The sequence below is a fragment of the Malus domestica genome, chromosome 11, assembly GCF_042453785.1.
Source record: "Malus domestica chromosome 11, GDT2T_hap1".
NCBI lineage: Eukaryota > Viridiplantae > Streptophyta > Magnoliopsida > Rosales > Rosaceae > Malus > Malus domestica.
The window spans coordinates 7,084,476-7,104,639 of record NC_091671.1 but is presented as its reverse complement, the minus strand read 5'-3'; the positions used below and the strand labels follow the sequence as shown (position 1 = coordinate 7,104,639).

The 20,164-nt window shown below is 35.9% G+C and overlaps 1 long non-coding RNA gene across 1 annotated transcript; it reads right to left on the bottom strand.

Annotated features, from left to right (window-relative positions):
• Positions 1-8,664: 8,664 nt before the first annotated feature.
• On the bottom strand, positions 8,665-10,837 carry LOC139189216 (uncharacterized). Its single transcript, XR_011572905.1, has 2 exons — positions 10,625-10,837; positions 8,665-10,541 (listed from the first exon to the last, which is right to left on the bottom strand). It is a non-coding gene; the product is annotated as an uncharacterized lncRNA (long non-coding RNA).
• Between the last annotated feature and the right edge of the window lie 9,327 nt (positions 10,838-20,164).

The following is a 20,164-nucleotide window of genomic DNA, read 5'->3' as shown; positions in this document are numbered from 1 at the left end:
GTCGGGAAGTTTCTTTCTCGTCGGAGCTTCGAGCTAGAGCCTCTAGGCTCTGTTTCCTACGAAACGGAGTTCGGGTTCGAGCTCGCGAGGTCAAGAGGGTGGACGTGGTGGTGGTTTGAGCGTTGATTCGTCGAGGTTTGGTGACTTTCGCTGCGTTACAGAGAGAAGAGAGGACGGGAGAGTTTGAGAGGGAGAAAGAGAGGGTTGAGTGAGTGAGAGAGATGTTACAGAGTGGGAGGAGAACACTGAGAGAAAGAGAGAAAAAGCATAGTGCAATTGATAGGTGGGGTGACTTTCCGTAAAGCAAAAGCCTGATCTAACGGAAGAAAAATCTCACTACGGGACAAATTTTTAAAAGCCAATACTTTAAATCGTTACAAGTTTGATTTGGATCTAGTTTGTGTTTATGCGTTCATACAATGACAAATAATATCTAAATACAATAAAAAAATGAGACGAATTAAGTACTGGCTCAAACTTCTATGTAAAATTTCATTAAACCCAACAAGATCAGTTTTGTCATTTTGTATTCTCTTTAATAAGAAATAGATAATGTCACATCCCGGTCCAGGGTGAATCACTTCTCAAGTCCGCTCTACCATCGTAGCACGATATTGTCAATTTTGGGCTTACCATTCCCTCACGGTTTTGTTTTTGGAAACTCACGAGCAATTTCTCAGTGGGTCACCCATCATGTGATTGCTCTCGCGCGCTACTCGCTTAACTTCGAAGTTCCGATAGAACCTAAAACCAGTAAGCTTCCAAAATGCCTCATGCTATTAGGTATGAGAATATACATTTAAGGATCACTCTCCTGAGCGATGGGATGTCACAATCCACCCCCTTAGGGGCCCGACGTCCTCGTCGGCACACTTCTGGGTAGGGATTGGCTCTGATACCATTTGTCACATTCCGGCTCGGGACGGATCACTTCCTGGCCCCGCTCCACCACCGTAGCACGATATTGTCCGCTTTGGGCTTACCATTCCCTCACGGTTTTGTTTTTGGGACCTCACGAGCAACTTCCCAATGGGTCACCCATCATGGGAATGCTCTCGTGTGCTACTCGCTTAACTTCGGATTCCGAGTGAGTTCCCAAAATGCCTCGTACTAGGTAGAGATGAAAATATATATTTAAGCGATGTGGGATGTCACAGATAAAGTGAAAAAGTAATAGATGCATTGCTTACGAACTCCAAATTTTCAAATGACAATACATGGCTCGAGCCATCCTCACTCTCACACGGCATTACAACTTCATTTCACGGTAGAAGCATCGCAATTAGAGTTGCGCATTTTTTTTATTATTGTGTAAAAATATCTCTAAAATTTATTCTTTTGTTTTCGATCAAACAACTAGTCTCATTAAAGACAAAACACGTTAAAGTATCGTTTGCCAAAAGCACACTAAAGTGAAAGTGCGGTCTTTTCCAAAAGTAAAGTAAGGAAACAAGTCTAAGTAAAGTAAAATTTATTTATTTTGAGATCGTTTAGTCATGCAAATTGAATGAATGATTTTAAAATAGTGGTGATATCAACAATTTTTTTTATTTACTTTTAACACATTTTTGCTAATTTTTATCCTTCAAAATAATATTTTTTAGCCAAACTAAAACTGCATAAGTAAACTCAATGCATCAAATTAACAATGCAACTGCTATAATTTTACTTTTTGCATATCTCAATACATTCAACGCACACATTCTCACGAGGGATTTGCTCTCGTGACTCACTCATAAAACGATATTTTACATTAATTTAAGGGTTAATCTCAATTTACGTTTCTTAGTTTTCAACATTTAGTACATCAAATTTTTTTTATCCCAAAGTGATACATGAAGTCATAATTGTAGAATATTTTCATATATCCGTTAGGATTACTGTTAAATTAACCGTTAATTTATGACATGACACCTGCATGAACAATGACATAAGGCTACGAGTCAATATGTCCACATGGATATTTAAAAAAATTAGAATAATAATAAAAATAATAAAAAATTTAGAAATCTGGGCCCAATCGTCTTCCTCCGATAAGAAGAGTTCGATCTCCCCCTCTTCTCTCCTCCGCGTCCCACCCACCTCCATCTTCTTCAAAGTACCCACCTTGTCGCCTCTATCTTCTCCGGCCAACTATATCCCACACCCACTTCTCCTCCCGACAACCCACTCCCAAACTCCCCAAACCGCCATTTTCACCCACCCACCACATCCAGAACCAACGTCTTCACAGAAATCAAACCCTCCATTTTCACCCACCCACCACACCCAAACTCCCCAACGAACCCGAATCCAAGAAGACCGAGATCAGCAACGGCTCCATACCTCCCTCCACAGAGAACCCAGGTCCCCCTCCGTCGTCTCTATCCCACCTTCTGCGACTCCTCCCCTTACAAAATTCACTTCGCCAACAATAAGAAACGGCACCGACCTCAACTTGTAAATAACTTACAAAATTCACACAGATCCGCTTAGATATTTGAATTTAACAATTTGATTCTCTCATTTGATCCAAACACACTTCAATGTTCTGGAAGGTAAAGATTTTTTCCTATCTTTCTATTTTTCTTGAACAAAATTGTTGGGTTTTTTTTAAGGGAGTTTTAACAAAACACTCAGGTACTGTTTATTTTTTACGAAAAATTACATTTTTACATTTAATTGACACTATTCACTATACCTTTAAAAAGAGTTTTTCATTAAGTGAGAATTTTTTTTGAACTTTTCGTTAGTTGTCATTTTTTTTAATAATATTCAAAGTTTCCATTTTTAATCTCTTTTCCTTAGAATTTTTTTTTTTATTCCAAACTTGGTTTGTGAAATTATTAGGTTTTGATTACCTAGAAATATGAATTTCATACAATTTTGTGTACATATTTACCCGTTTATTAAACGAGTGTAGTTTCTTTGTTACAAATCCAATTTGGATCTAGTTTGCACTCATGCATTTATAACGTCGATTACTATCCCGATATACTAAGAAATGAGACAAATTAAGCACTGGCTCAAAAGTCCGTGTATAAGCTGAACCCAACAGGGGCATTTTAGTCAATTCTCACCTTTCGAAATTAAAATTTGATAAAGTCAGAATGGGTTGTCACAAACTTGTTAGAGAATTTGAATGTTGAATGCTATCATTGACAAGGAGGACATATTATGTTACCTCACCAATTAGAATATACAGTTTGGTTTGGTACATCATTTCAGCATATAAATTAGATAACCAAAGGATTCAGTTCGTTCAAACCTTGGCTTGGTGCATCATTTTGCCAAATTAGCAACTGAAATAAAGAGACAAAAGATTTCAGAATGATCCTTTGCCATCTCTACAAGTGTTGAATGAAGATCGTGAGCAAACTAATCAACGTAAAACGCACAAATTCAATTGAAATTCAGTTCAACTGTATAGCTCTATAATTTTCCGATACAAAACGACATATCATGCCAAATACTAACTGCAAAATGCAGCCTATGGTCATCCATTCAAGTACATTACTTCTCAACACTCACCTGTAACTCCAATGTTCTGCAGTCATTGTTTCTTGAGCAAGCGATCATCCTCGAACCTGTTAAAATTAAAGGGGTCATCCTCGAACCTGCAAAGACACATATCTATACTAACAATATTTTAACTATATAAGGAAAAATAAAACTGAAGCCCATTCTAGGACAACAAATCAGCATTGATTGATAATATCCATTAGTTACAATGATATTTGCCATGGACGAGTTTTTATATTATGAAATCGTTGCTTAGTTACATCATGTTTGATACCTTCGAGAATGTCTTTCTCAATATAGGCAATCCAACAATCATATGTCCTTTGATCTTCCATTTGATTGAGTAACCAATTGTTTACAATCCTCATAGCACAAAACGCCCTCTACACTGAGAGATGCAACTGGTAACATGAGTGACAATGTCAACAACAAGTAAACTAATGGGTAAACAGTTTCTTATTTTGTCTCAACCATTTTTTGTGCAAGATCCGCAATCCCATTCAATCCTGAAAACTCAATGTTAGAGCTCATGTCCATAATGTGCATCTTAAGCTGATTTTCAAGTATCATCAAGTGCCAAAAAGTCCCTTAAAAAAAAACAGTATCATCAAGTCAAGTGCCGAAAAGTCATTCAAGTATACTGAGCAAGCCACGAATCAACTTTTGTTTGTCAAAAGTAGAGAATAAATATAGCTTGGATTCATACATGTCGCACAAAAAAGCAACTCAATATTCGTCTCAGTGAAATGAATATTTAGCTCTTGGAGTTGCATATCAATAACATTACAAAACATCTCAACATGATAATGATGCATATATGTCCCCGCCGAAGTTATTTTATCCCTACAGTTTGAAACATGTCATTCATGTTAGGAACTTCAATCTTATGTTTGTCACAAAAACCTGATTTAGTAAAGAATCCCAACCACTTTTTCAGCTCTTCATTACATATGCTGACTAAGTTAATGACTGTTAATGGCGTGTTGGAATTTTGACAAGGAAGATCACCCAGAGGTTGGTTCTAATGGAATACATACTTGTTTTCATTCATTTCATAATTTGGTTGATGTTTCAAACTCACGCCGAAATGCAAGGACACACAACCTTGGAGGAGCCAACTAGATTTGAATTCACGTAGAAATACAAAGACGCATAACTTTTTCATCATTGTGGTAAAGAGCCACACTCCCCACTTTCATTCCACTCCTTTTTTTTTTCTTTCTTCCACTTTTTCTACACAATCTCATCACTTTTCTACTTCTGTATTTGCATGCCAGACACCACCATTGTTTTTTTCCCTTTCTTTTACCTCTTTCTTTTTCTTTCCTGTCTCAACTTTCACCATCTTTTTTTAGAGGAGGTCCCCGTCGGATCATATTTGTAAGGATTCTATAAATTCTCTAATCACATTTGTTTATCATACATTATGCAATTAGCTTTTGTCAGACATTATTTATATTAATTTTAAATAAAAAATTTACAATAAGTTCTGACCATACAATATAAATTGAATAGATGTGATTGAAGGATTTCCAGAATCCTAATAACGGCTATGATCCTCATTCATCTTTTTTTTTTTCTCTTTGTTTTCTTTCTTCTTCTGCCTTTTCTTCACATGGACTCCCTCTTTCCTTTTCCTTTATTTCTTTCTGCAATTCCACCATCACCTTCTTTTCCTTTTCTTTTTTATTCTCTCTTCTTTACTTTCCATTTTTTCTTTGTCCGGCAATTCCACCATCACCTTCTTTTCCTTTTCTTATTTTTCTCTCTTCTTTACTTTCCATTTTTCCTTTGTCTGGCGCCAAGCCTAATGGGGAAATTCATGGTCTCAAGGCTGAAAGGACCCTTCTGTATATATCCAACCAGCTCGCGTGGTAGTGGTCCTTTACCATAATAACAAAAAGGTATTAAGCTCTTACATGACGTCGTGAGTCTGAACCCGTCGGTGGCTAATGACTCATCGGTGTGATTAGCCACTTTCTCATAATGGTAGAAAGGTGTTAAGCATTGCATGACGACGTAGGTCCAAATCTGTTAGTGGCTAATCACCCATTTATGACTAATCTAACCAGCTCACGTGAGTATACTACGTATAAAACTTAAAAGTATCTACATAAAAAGCCAACAATAAAGTGAATACTGTTTTTTTGGTGTCACAAGCTTCAACAAAAAATAATTGGACAAAAATGCCCCTCAAACAAAAAACTTCAAAAGCAACCCAAAATAAGACATCAAATGTGGCATGGTATTTTCATCATTTTAGTAGTGTTTTTTTAATAATTAATTTTTTGTACTGTTTTTTTTAATAAGTACCTCACAATAGGCTAGCAATAATGTGATTCAATCAGTTGTTCATTCAATATTCTTTTCTATATTTTTAAACACGTTCAAAACATCTAAAGAGGCGTGTAATGCCAGTTATAAAAAAAGTCTTTCACACGTGAATAATAATGTGATCAAATTAGTTGTAAAATGATTTTTTTAAACAAACAAGATTATCTAAATGAAAGGGAGAGGGTGTGCTTAGCCTCACAATGAGCTAGCAATAATGTGATTCAATAAGTTATTTATTAAATATTATGTAGATTCAGCTTTAATTGGTTTATGAGGGGTTTCTTCTAGCATGATTTAAAATTATTCATTTATCTCAAATATTTGACTTTCTTTTTATCAATTTACGCATATAAATACATTTAAAACGTGTAAATCTCATATAGCATACCGTGATACTTTATGCACGTGCATGAGCGCGCATGGAGGCTAGTGGATCATTATTGCTTGAATGATAAAAACCACCACTAATACATCACACAATACATAAAGACTTCATTGTTTATTTAAAGTATCTGTGGCTTTTAAAAATTTGTCCCGCTGTGAGATTTTTCTTCTGTAGAATCAGACTTAATATCACATGTAATGTCGAATTGGATGCTCTATATAATTAAACTAGTGTATAATATCGCACTGTAAAAAAATGTAAATCTTTACATTCGATATTATCTTTTACATTGTGCAATTAGAATGATAAGTTAAAGGCATTTGCATTTTATCGGAGAGAGAAGGTTGGAATAGGGAGAAATTTAATTTTAATTTCGAGTTTTATTGTTTATTTTATTTTAGTGGGACTCAAACATTGCAATTACTCTTGAAGTGGCAAGCTACGTGTCTAGCGAGTCTTCTCAACCTCGCCTTATGAGTGAGTCACGTGGGATTTTAATGTGTGCGTTGAATGTTTTGAGATATGCAAAAAGTAAAGTTATAGCAATTGCATTGTTAATTTGATGTATTAGGTTTACTTATGCAGTTCTAATTTGGCTAAAAAACACTATTTTAAGTTTTCCCCCAAAAAAAAAACATTATTTTAAAGGATAGAAATTAGTAAAGATGTGTTAAAGTAAAAAAAAAAAAACTTTAACAAAAACTCATGATACTATTCACTTTAACGAAAAATTATATTTTTACACTAAAAAGTCAATTCTGGTACTATTTACTTTACCCTTTATTTTGTCATTTTCGTAAAAACTCAAGTTTTCAAACATTTTTCATTAATTTTTCTAAAAAAAAAAGTGTTGATAACACCACTATTTTAAAAATATTCATTTAATTTGCATGACTAAACGACATCAAAATGAATAAATTTTACCTTACTTTTGGGGCTTGTTTCCTTACTTTACTTTTGTAAAAGACTGCACTTTTACTTTAGTGTGTTTTTAGCAAACGATACTTTAATTTGTTTTATCTTTAATGAAATTAGTTCTTTGACCAAAAACAAAAGAATAAATTTTTTTCGAGATATTTTTATACAATAATATGCACAATTTTAATTGCAACGTTTCTACCATGAAATGATGTAAATTGTGATGAATATTGTTGGGTTTAATTGAATTTTGACATGGACGTTTGAGAACGTAAAAGCAATTCACTAAAACGACATCGTTATAGGAGAAAAAGATAAGGTTTGGGCTTTTCGGATTCTTCTTCTTTGCGATGGTGGCTCTGCAAGTCAGCCAGGTACCGGTTTCAAGAAGATTCAGATGCCACAGCTCGAATCCACCGTCAAGACAATCTCCGACACGCCGTCTCCATACGCTAGCTTCCGATCTCAGAAGTGGGTTGTCGTTTCCTTGGCTGTCGGAGGGTCACCAAGGACTTGAAGCCCACAAGGCAACAGGCGGGACTAATTTGTACTATTCAATTATGGTATGTAATCATAGTGAAATTACAAGAGAAGGCAAAAAATCGTATAGAAATTTTGAATGGAAATCTTATGGAGAACAACAAAAACAAAAATTCACAATCTTCAATCTCCAATACATTTTCTCCATCAGAGTTGAGGTTACCGGGAGGTTTTCCCCAGTTTTCCTCCAATGCAGACCAGGGATGGACACGGTTTGGTTCTGTGCGGTTTTAAAGTGAAACTGAATTTTTTGCCAGTTCGGTTCGGTGTGAATTTGAAGCTTAAACCAATCAAGATAAAACCAAACCATTTGATTGCGGTTCAATTTGGTTTCAAACGGTTTTGATTTCTGTTTCAAACGATTTGCAAACTAGGATGTTGTAGCAACTAGAGCGTCCCCTTGCCTTTGCCCCCTTTTACTAGGAGAAAAAACTCGCTAGCTTGCCGTTAACTGAAACTAAAAACTTAGTACTATTCACACAACAACAAATTCAATTAATCATAGAAGTTGGAAATCTGAAAGAGTGTCTAAAAGAAATTCCCAATCCAGAATATCATAAGCCTTCATAATGTCCACCATGTGAAGTACTCCTTTTAGCTACACAAATCTTAAGGGCAATGGAAACACAACGTACAAGCCACAGATTAGTGCTGGCTCCATGCCCATTCCAAGGGAACATAACTCCAATACTTCAACTGGGCGCTATCTTTCACTCCGAGGGCTTCTACATCACAGTCCCTCACACCAACTTCAACTTTCCTTCGAACTACCCTGATTTCGATTTCTTAGAGATATCCGATGGCTTATGAGAGAAAAATATCTCGTCCCACAATTTTATTGCTGCAATATTAGGCTTTAATGTCTAACTGCAAGTCCCCACTCCAAGATTTCATGCATCATCTATGATGAGTACAGTAGAGGTGGCTAATCATCTAGGGTTGCCTAGCATTATATTGACTACTAGCAGTGCAGCAAACACGATGACTTACCAAGTAATTCCTATAAGATGGTTACTTTTCAATTCAAGGTAACAATCAGACATCTCAAATTTTTCGAATTCCGTCTTGACACAATAACTATGAGATGTAAATGCATCAAATTGATCAATTAATTGATTGATTTTAACCTTTTTAAGGGAAAAAGACTCGATGACTCTATGATTTTTATAACTTTTGCAACTGTCTGCACTAACCTTAAGATCTCTGATGCTTGACCATTCTGTGTACAGATTCTATAATGCTGGAACTGGCACCAGGACTCCAACCATTAAGATGGCAGAGTTTTGGACGGCTTACTGCAACTACTAGTGAAAGCACACGATTCAAAGGTCATCTTCAGCCGTCATTTGGAACACCGGGACGGCCTTGAACAATCATCGCTGGCACGGCTTCAAAAAGAGTACCAAATTCCGTTATTTCCTACCGGTCCTCTGCACAAAACTGTTCCATCCCCGTCTACAAGCTTGTTGAAAGAGGACCAGAGTTGTACGTCATGGCTCGTTAAACAAGCACACAACTCTGTCATCTATGTAAGCCTAGGAAGCACAGCATTCATGGACAGTAAAAAACTAGCTGCAATGGCATGGGGTCTGGCCAACAGCAAGCAGCCTTTCTTGTGGGTGGTTCGGATGGCGAACAGTTATCTGGAGCACTCGCTCGTCCTCAAGCAAGACGACTACGTCCTTGTTGGAGAACGCCGACAGTACTTTCGTGAGGGCGTGGGCATTTCGTGTCTCTCGCTGCCGTGAGCAAAGTAACGAACGTAAAATGCACTCATTCTCCTTCATTATAAGTGTCTTAATACTATTCAACTCACCAATCATATTACTAGTCCCACCATAACCTTGCCCCTAGCTTTGACATGCTTAATCCATGGGTAGAAAAGAAATCATCAATAGCCACCTTAAGTGAGTCAGCAGTATTATCAGTGGCTTGTACAACACATAAAAAAAAGGCTCGATCAGTTGACCTTTATCCACAAAACGTATTACAATAGCCAATTGCTTCATTGAAGACATGTCATGAAGCTCATCGATAAGAATGGAAAAGTACGAACTACCAATATCTTTAACGATTGCATTGATAATTTCACTGAAAAAGTAGTTATGATGTCCTTCTGAGTATCAGGTGAAGTCAACTTCAGACTTAAGGGAGAATTTCTCAATGTGATAACTTTTAACTCCTCATGACGACCACAGTGGAAGTTCCAGAGTCCAAGAAAAACTCCTTCGTTGTTTGAACCTTCATATTCATGCTTGGTGTTGCTTTAATAAAGCATCACAGGTTCTCCAAGCTTGGTTGAGGCCGCTATTCCGTCCTCCAACATGACCCTGCAACCTTTCCTTCTTCCAATTCGAAAACCCTTTACTAACCAAGCAATCACCGCCGGCTTGCTCTCCTGTATTTAGCTTAAACAGATAACAACATAGACAATACCAACCAAGTCGGAAAATCATAAACCAAGCAGATATAAACTTTCTCGGTCCCTCACTAGTATTCTTGCTGGGGAAGTCATGGTCTCGACTCTGAAAAGGACCCTTTTGTATATATGCTCTTCGAACTTACTCTCGAACTTGAACTGGGATGCTAATCCCAAATTCGAGTGCGCAGCCCGGGATCAACAGCAAGATCTTCCAAGTTGATTTCTACGCAAGCTTGTTTCGAGCTTTTTTCGTTCTCCTTTGGAGGCGATGACGACTCCATTGACTCATCAGATGATTTTCTTATCAAATACCGCCGCTCTGCTTCAAAATTTTGGGTCTTTTAGCAAATATATCATACAAACCAGAAATTCTTCAAACTCCCAATAATTATTTCAGTATCATCCAGCAAGTAGAAATACTACAAAAATCTTCCTGTATTACTGCAAGGGTACACAAAAAATTCATTGAATTAAATTTAGAGGAAAAAGTAAAAAAATAAATAAATAAATTTGGGGCATTTTACCTCTGGTGAGATGCAGAGAGCCAAAGCGAAGAGCAATTGGTGCTTCAGAGATCATTGAGCGTGCGTATGAGTGAGAAAGGGCGACATTTAAGAGTGAGAAGGAGAGAGTGAGAGAGAGGGAGAGAGTTAAAAACAGTTTTGAGTCTTCGAACGTCTGATAGGGAGAAAGTGAGGGAAATAGGGGCGAGGAAAGAACTTGCAGGAAGCGGCAGGGCAGAGGGGGGCACTTTGGACTTTAAGGGCATTTTCGTGTTTTTGTATTATATTTTTTTTTATCAAATGATAAATTTTGTTAGATTACATGTTAGATTAGTTACCAACTACGTTCAAACTCACGCCATCATATACAAGGGCTCAACACCTTTCTACTACTGTGGTAAATGATGATTTGCTTTTTTTTTTCTTCTTCTTTTATGGTATATTTACAACAAATCATCACTCCCGAGATTCGAACCTGAAACCTCTCATCTACAAGTAAAGATAAATATCACTAAATTGTTAAACAATGACATTAATAGCTCAACCAAAGAGGAATTATAAAATAATGTCTCGTGCTCCAACGATGCCCACAATACATTGCTTATAAAAAGAATGAGTTTGGTTAAACTCAAAATGGACCGGACTAAAGAATATCAGAGAGGGCGAGTTGGCCACTTCATGGACAACAAAATGTTGGGTACTACAATTCCAGTCACATTGTAATATATATAACGAGAAAATATGCCCGCACGTTGTTGCGGGAACCTGTTGTTTCAGGTATAATCAAATGAATAAAATATATTTAAATTGAATAAATTCAACACAATCGTGAACAAACAGAGGGATACATGAGTGAATTGAGGTCAATAAGTGAAGCTGTTTTGCTTTTATATACATTCAAGTGAGTTGGCATATAAACACATTGCACAATGTCTTTGATTAGAAAGAGATGGTTTCCAAAAAATTTCTGTTTCCTTAAGAAACAGAAGAAACATGTAGTTCACACATATAAAATTTCAGTTACCAAATCCAAAAAAAAAAAAACAAAAATGTGACTCTCTCTCTCTCTCTCTCTCTCTATGGCTTATATGAAGTGAATTCCCCAGTGGCAAGTAATATACTCTCATTAGCCCAAGAGGATATGAAATTGGTCGAGTACACTGTTCTAGCCATTTGGATCAAAAGCTCAAGTTTGCATTGTGCAAAACCCTAAATACTCAGACATATGAAATCCAATCTTCCACTTTACAAATCATATATGGGTAAAATAATAGCTCTGAAGAAACCGGAGGAAGTAAAAGCCTTTAGAACACAAATATACCTGAGGTTGCAAAATATGTAGTTGAGGAAGCATTTTCTTCTTATTTTGAGGGAAGACGAATGCAGCTCTGAATTTGACCCATTTTTTTAACCTGCAGTTCCTATAACCCATAAAATTTTTTAGTGTCGTTCAAAATCACAAATACCCCAGATGAATTGAAAAACTGCAGATATTAGTTAAAAACACCTGAACGGCATCATATTGCCTGTACTAAATATAACAATACCCCAAGTTTATGGTGCTATCAAATTTATGTATATAAATTTACATAAATTTTTTAATGACACTAAAGATTAATTCTGAACTTATGGTATTATCAAAGTTATGTATACAGCATACCTATATTAGTATGATTCTAATTTACATCTGTTTCTTTTCAAAAAATTTATAACATAAATTTCAATATGTATGCATACAACGCAAAAATTTTCTTTTGGTTATGTAAAATTACAAATAATTCACTAATACTTCATACATGGAGCGGCGAACCACTTTAGTTGGGTTCTCTTGGCACATATTTGAGTTAGAAAGTCGGGAGAATTCTAAAACCAGCATGAGATACTTTAGAACAATGACAAAATAGGGTGTGGATGTGTTTTAATATTCCTTCCAACAAACAACAAAACGTTATCCCCTAGATGAAAATATACAACAGAAAAAAAAAGCACATGCACTTTACCCCAATGGCGCATGAGTACAAATGGATCCTAAATTTGACTTGGTAAAAGTTGATAAAAGGATAGTACTTCTTATATATATTTGTACCAGCCAAAGGCAGCAAAAAATTTAATGAGCAATAAAAAAAGTAGCCAAAACCGCTTCAGCCATATGCATCATGAAACACAATCTATGCCATCTGGACATACTATCTAGAATTATTATCTGATATACTGTTGCAAATATGCCTCTATAACAAACACAAAACATTGAATTCCATTACCTTGTTGTTATTGACCTCTTTCTTAGTCAGAATCGCCAGAGCTCCGAACTGTCGACCAGGATCATGTCGCCTTCGCGCACCTGTGGCCAGAGCTGAAGAGGAGATTCAGAATTATAATATATCATACTGACAGATTCTCAGACACATTTCATCGAACACCTAATGTGCCACATTCTCATATGCTTTCTTGTAAGATTAATTGAAGAACAGTAAGTTTTTGAACAAAATTAACTTCTAGATGAGTAATTTAACAGAAAAGAAGCAATAAAAAAACCCATAAATCTTTAATTGAAGAACAATACTTGGTATTTGAACAAAATTTAACTTCCAGATGAGTAATTTAACAAAGAAGCAGCAAAAAGAAACCCAGAAATCTTGAAAAAAAATTGTCTATAAGAAATGAAATTGAGCTCAAAAACTGGAAATCTCACTTCAATTAAGCAGCTTTTTCAGATGTTTACAGCTTAAATATGCATGATAACAAAAAGAAGCATCATTTCTTCACTAATTGGACACTAACAGAAAAACCCTAATTCATATTATTCGGATTACAAATACACAGGACCAAATAGCTAAGAAAGCTGAAGAGATTTACCTTTGGATTCTTTGGCTTTCAGATGGAGTTTGCTTGTGTGTAGGCCTGCAACTTCGTTTGCAGGCGTGATGTTTCCATGGAATTTCTCTCGGGTTTACATAGAGAGCAAAGCGAGAGAGCTCTCCAGATTTTGAGCAAAATCCCCTTAAACTACGATGTACATAGCTTCAGCTGGGATACATGTAAACAAATTCAAAGGTCAAAACCTGAAACTGAGCTAAAAAACTGGAAATATCACTTCAATTAAGCAGTTTTTCAGATGTTTACAGCTTAAATATGCATGATAACAAAAAAGAAGCATCCTTTCTTGACCAATTGGACACTAACAGAAAAACCCTAATTCATATTATTCAGATTACAAATACAAAGGCGACCAAATAGCTAATAAAGCTGGACAATTTGACCCCAATCCAACACAAAAATTGTTGTGGTTATACATGCAATACCCGCCTAAAATATCAACAATTCCAAATTAAAATGGAAAATGAAATGAAGCAACATAGATTGAATACAATTTGGGGAAAATTATCTCACCTGGAGATCCGAATCTCCAAGAAGTCCCGATTCGAGCAGGCTCCGAATTGGGATGAAGCCATTAGGTTTGGGGGGAGAGGAACACAGAGCTACTATGAGAGAGAGAGAGCATGCGTTGTCCTTTTGTTTTATACAACCACTGGACTGCAGTTCCTTCATAAAAAAATTATATGCATGTGTTAGTTTTTCAAGTTCTAGTCTTGCAATCGACTAAAGAACACCATAATCGAAGAGTTTGAAGGGGTTTACCCTTGGATTCTTCCTCTTTCAGATGGAGTTGTTTGGTGTATCAGACTTCTGAGCTTCTTCTTCTTCTATAAGACCTTTTGGTCCTCCACCTTTGTCATTTCCTCCTCATCGCCTACTTCCACATCATCTACACGCCAACACTGCCTCTAGAAGAGCCCTACCAATAACCAAGTTCATAAGCATAAGTTCAAACATTAAACGAATATAAAATGACATATGTACAAAAAAAAATTGTTCCATTTTTACATGAACAACTAAGCAAAAGCATTATTACAACTAAGCATAAATTTTGAGGACAAACCTAAACCATATGCTTTCATCGTTAACACAAATAACCATCTATATGAATACTAATTGCATACTCCCTCAAGGTCCTATGGATAACTATGAATGTTTACAAATTCACCTGCCAATGACAAACACAAAAATAATACAAAAAGTTTTAACATGAATAAAAAACATATGTATACGAAATGGTAAGCATATTAATCCATAAGATATTTGATGATTTACATACAGCCAATAAGAAAGGTATCATATAAGTGTTGCATAAATAAAATGACACAGTAATCCAAACAACCACTACAAACGGCAATGTCATTACGAAATAACGCAACTTTCTTTGGATCAAGAACTTAAAACACCAAGCAACTTCACATTGTTCAACAAAAATCAGAACCAATAATTCATACACATTCACAGATCTTCATAACAATTGAACAACAACAAATTAAACTAAGCAAATAAAAAAAATTTGTGGAATTCAATCGAAATTAGTAGAAGATCAAATGAAAGATGAACCAGTAGCTCTACTTTATTACCCTCAATATTCGACATTGGAATGCAGTGCAACACTACAAATTACGAACAATAAACATGAAAAAAATAAAACCCCGAAAAGGATACGGCAATGCATCGGCTGCATGATCCAAATTTACCACAAAAACTTTCCTGCACACCAAAACAACAAATTGCCACTGTAAATATTTCAGATGTATTCAAAAACCAAAATTGAAGCCATGGAAAAACTTGAAAACCCAGAATTCAGAGTGAAATTTTTTACCTTCGGATGAGCTAGATATACTCAGACATGCCATTGCAGTAAGTGGTCTTTCCTGACACAGGCGGGCCAATCACCACTTGCCCAAAAAACCATTTTTGGGTTTTAACATTGAGCAGTAATAAACCCAACAAAGAAATCAGTCAGGTAAAACTAACATCTCATTTCAATTTTTCAATTGACTATTTAATTATGTAAATCTCACCTCCAAGTGTTTTAAAATCACAGAAGTTGTTAACTATGTCATCTGATAATCAATAAATTTAAGAAAATTTAAAATGAATTTGATTCACTCCAAATGCTGATATTAAATGTTGACATATATATTCACACCAACAAAAAATTCAGTTTTGAGTAACTGAGATCAAAATAAAAACAAAAGACACTAATTCCAGTGCCTACAAATATAAACATCGCATAAAAACACTCATTTTCAAATGGGGGGCTATCTCATATAAAGTTATATGTTTAGATGGGTAGCAAATAAGCAGTACAGATGCAGGCACAATTATAAAGCTAAACCACATATCGATTTCATAAGCATATTTTGCTCAAGCTTTTATCAAGGGAGACATGCAAAATCATACAGAAACATCCATGAGCAAACTGGACAATTTCAATATATATGGAAGCACACATGAAATCATAATGAATTACCAGAAGCTCACACTCAACATACCCTAGTACATTAATGAAGCCGCCCATTTACAATCAGGCACAAAACTATACAATGCTTGCAAACATTTAGCCATAAACCAAACATCAGAACTAAATATAAGATTTGACGATCGATCACATACCAGCTTAACAGCAACCTCCTCCCCACCATGTACATTTACACCTAACACCAGAAGAGCAATTTCATTACAAAACACATTAAATTAACACAATGAATAATTTTCTAAGGAAAAAAGGATATCAAGCACTGATTACCATACCTAAATAGAGTTCTTTGAAAGACCCACTCCCAATCTTCCTCCCCAGCTTAAACTTCCCAACAATCACATGCTCCATGATGCAACAATGTCCAATAGGATTCGACCCATAGGCTCAAACTGGCTTTATTTGACAGCAATTCGTGCAAAATTCTACCTTCCCAATCAAATCCAGTTGCACGACATGCTCAACCGGCGAAAATATGCATATCCCCTTCTGATTCATCCATTCTGAAATCTGCAACCTAAAACACATTATTATGAAAGCAGAGGAAATTCCGATTACTTATGATACAAACAAACACATAAACTAACAAAAATCCTAATTCCCTCATTCACTCACTTTCTTTAACTAAAATTTAATTACTTTGATTCTTCTTTCAATTTTCTTTCATTTTCTGAGCAACCAAACAGGGGATAACACAAATTGCAAGGTAAGAAAGAAAGATGGAAACCTGGAGGGCTTGGGAGAAGCGTTTCCACTTTCGGAGGTCGTGAATGATGCGCTGAAGCTCGGTGACTCGGACTTTGTTGCCATTGTAGACCCAGTCGTCGAGCTCTGGAACCGCATTCAAGCTAGGGTTTCTGAGCAGGCTGATTTTGTTGTAGAGGGTCGGGTACTTGGTCCTGCTCGTCTAGTAGGTTCTGCTATTATACTGGGAACGATTATAATAGCAAATATTAAATATACGCACAATCAAGAAAATCAAAGGTAGTTTTTGGATAGGAAGGAAAAAAAACTATAGTAATCTGTCATCCTTTTCGACCACAAAATTTTTCAGAGCTTCAATTAACTTTATAGTCAGAATTCATTTCGTTAAATATTTTCGTCCTGGAACGAAAAAATTAAAAAGATTTAACATTCCCAAAACATGAATAACAAACACACTCATTTCAAAACATAAATAAGCAGATTCAAATATTCAACTTTTGTAAAGAAATGAGCCAAAAGCACATGCCGCTTTAATGTATGAGCCAAAAGAACTTTCCGCTTTAGTAGCCCATAACCGACACCCTAAATTTGAGATATATTTGATACTCAAAAATGTTTACACAGAAATGTCAAACAACACAGATCTCTAACCTGATCCTTGTGTGCATCTCGCCGTCATTCTCGCTGAAACTTCCGCATCAAAAGCACCAACAGCCTCATCAATTATAAAATAGCTACACTGGGAACATCTTTTGAATCTTTTCCCTCTTGACGTTATTGTAAACGCATCGCCGAATCAACATTCGCAGGCACACCAAAAGCTGCCTAACAAAAGAAGAAAAAAAAAACAAAACTTCACAAATTACCCAAATGAAATTCAGCGCAAAATTCCAAAAAAAAATTGAGAATGAAAGCAGGAAAGAGTGAGAGTAGTGAACCGGGCTGATGTCCGATTCGTTATGGAGCTGGAGCATATCTCGGAATATGTCTAGGTCAGCAGAGTCGAGACTGGTTTTTCAGCTCCTCCAAAGGGCCTAAAGATTGTACTCCAACAACTCCTTCGAATTGGACCAGACCAGTAGTGGCAAAAGGCTCAACAACATGTGCTCCATGGATCGTCCAGCTTTGCCGTTGAAAAAAGAACGAAGAAGAACACGACAACTGAAGTGAATAGAGGGAAAAGAATCAATATTTGAACAAATTAAATGTATGAGCCAAAAGCACATGCCGCTTTAATGTATGAGCCAAAAGAACTTTCCGCTTTAGTAGCCCATAACCGACACCCTAAATTTGAGATATATTTGATACTCAAAAATGTTTACACAGAAATGTCAAACAACACAGATCTCTAACCTGATCCTTGTGTGCATCTCGCCGTCATTCTCGCTGAAACTTCCGCATCAAAAGCACCAACAGCCTCATCAATTATAAAATAGCTACACTGGGAACATCTTTTGAATCTTTTCCCTCTTGACGTTATTGTAAACGCATCGCCGAATCAACATTCGCAGGCACACCAAAAGCTGCCTAACAAAAGAAGAAAAAAAAACAAAACTTCACAAATTACCCAAATGAAATTCAGCGCAAAATTCCAAAAAAAAATTGAGAATGAAAGCAGGAAAGAGTGAGAGTAGTGAACCGGGCTGATGTCCGATTCGTTATGGAGCTGGAGCATATCTCGGAATATGTCTAGGTCAGCAGAGTCGAGACTGGTTTTTCAGCTCCTCCAAAGGGCCTAAAGATTGTACTCCAACAACTCCTTCGAATTGGACCAGACCAGTAGTGGCAAAAGGCTCAACAACATGTGCTCCATGGATCGTCCAGCTTTGCCGTTGAAAAAAGAACGAAGAAGAACACGACAACTGAAGTGAATAGAGGGAAAAGAATCAATATTTGAACAAATTAAATGTGCTACATCAGGAGTTTTTGGATCCATTTATATATTAGATTTGGCTTAAAAACATGACATATGAGAAAACAAATGATACCCAAATCTCAACATTAGTGTAGTAGATGAGTGAATAATATATGACAAAAAAATTCAATGGTGCATACTAAACATGAGTGAATAAAGTAAGACAGAGTACATGAGTGACTTTGAAATGAATGAATTAAATTCCAAAAGTGAGTGACAAAGAATAACTAAGGCAGAAGCTTAACTACCCTATCAATTTTAAATTCAATGTCTGTTCACTGCACATGCCTTCACTTATATATTAAATTTTGTTCTAATTCAACGTATGTTCACTACATGCTAATCTGTGTTTCGGCATACTCTTATTGGGATTTGGTCACAAAACTACAACCATTTTTATAAATTCCATAAGCCAACAATGGAAAATGAAAATCACGAAGCAACCTAGAAGGAGGCAGAAAACAGAAATCAAGAACGAAACATTTGAGAACCAAAACGTTAAAAACAGCACATACCCATTTCAAAGACCAAAAATCATGCAAAGATAAAAAATCCCAAAAATTTAGTATCTTAGCACTCCCTGCAAAAGGCCAAAATCAGAAAATTAGAAAATTAGAATTTGATAACATTATACTTTAAAAACACTAAAATTTCTAGTCAAAGGAAAAGTAATACCTCGGCAAAAAAATAAAAAATAAGCAGGAGATAAAAACTCAAATCGCAAAAAATAAAATCAGCAAAATAAATCCTATAGTTTGATAAAAATTTAGGAGAAGGGTAAGATTGGATACACAAAGAGAGGGTGGCCTTGTATTTCTGCTACTCTGAAATGCAATCCTCATTGTCCCAGGGCCTTTCAAACTTCTCCGAGTAACACCTGCACATAGAAACAATATCCATTTACCGTATTCAAAAATCGAAAAATGGATTTTAGATAGAGGAGAGACAATTAGGGTTTAAGAGTAATCGTGGAAACTAATTGTGCTGAGAGGAAGCAATTGTGGTCCGCATCTTCACACAACAAATTGGAACGTGGGATTGCATACATTTGGGGTTTTAACAGTAACCAGCAGTCATTCAAAATTTACTAGTCACAATTAGAGCTTAAGTGATACCTTGATTACAGTCATCAATACGCCTGCTCACACGCTAAGACCTAAACCCTAAATCATTCGGATCCTTCTCTTTCTCCTCCTTGGAGACTCTGATTCAAGTAAAATCAAACATTCAAACAACTCATCTCTCACTTGATTGATTGGTACCAAATGAAAGTCAATAATACTTATTTGTAATTTAATTAATAAAAAATTAAACGCTTGAATCAAAAAGTAAGAAATTAAGAGAGAAATGGAGAAATATCTGGAATGGAATAAGTGAATCGTAGATGAAGGAGTATATGTTTTAATTTCTGTTTCCAAACCAGAACCAAACCAATTTGGGACAAAAATGAACAATGCTTTCAATTTTTTTCAAGAATTTAACAATTAACCTAAATCAAAATATTAAGAGGCGAAGAGCTTACGTATGTATGAGCTGACGAATGAAACTGGAGAATTTTTTGTGCTTGAAATAACTGGGG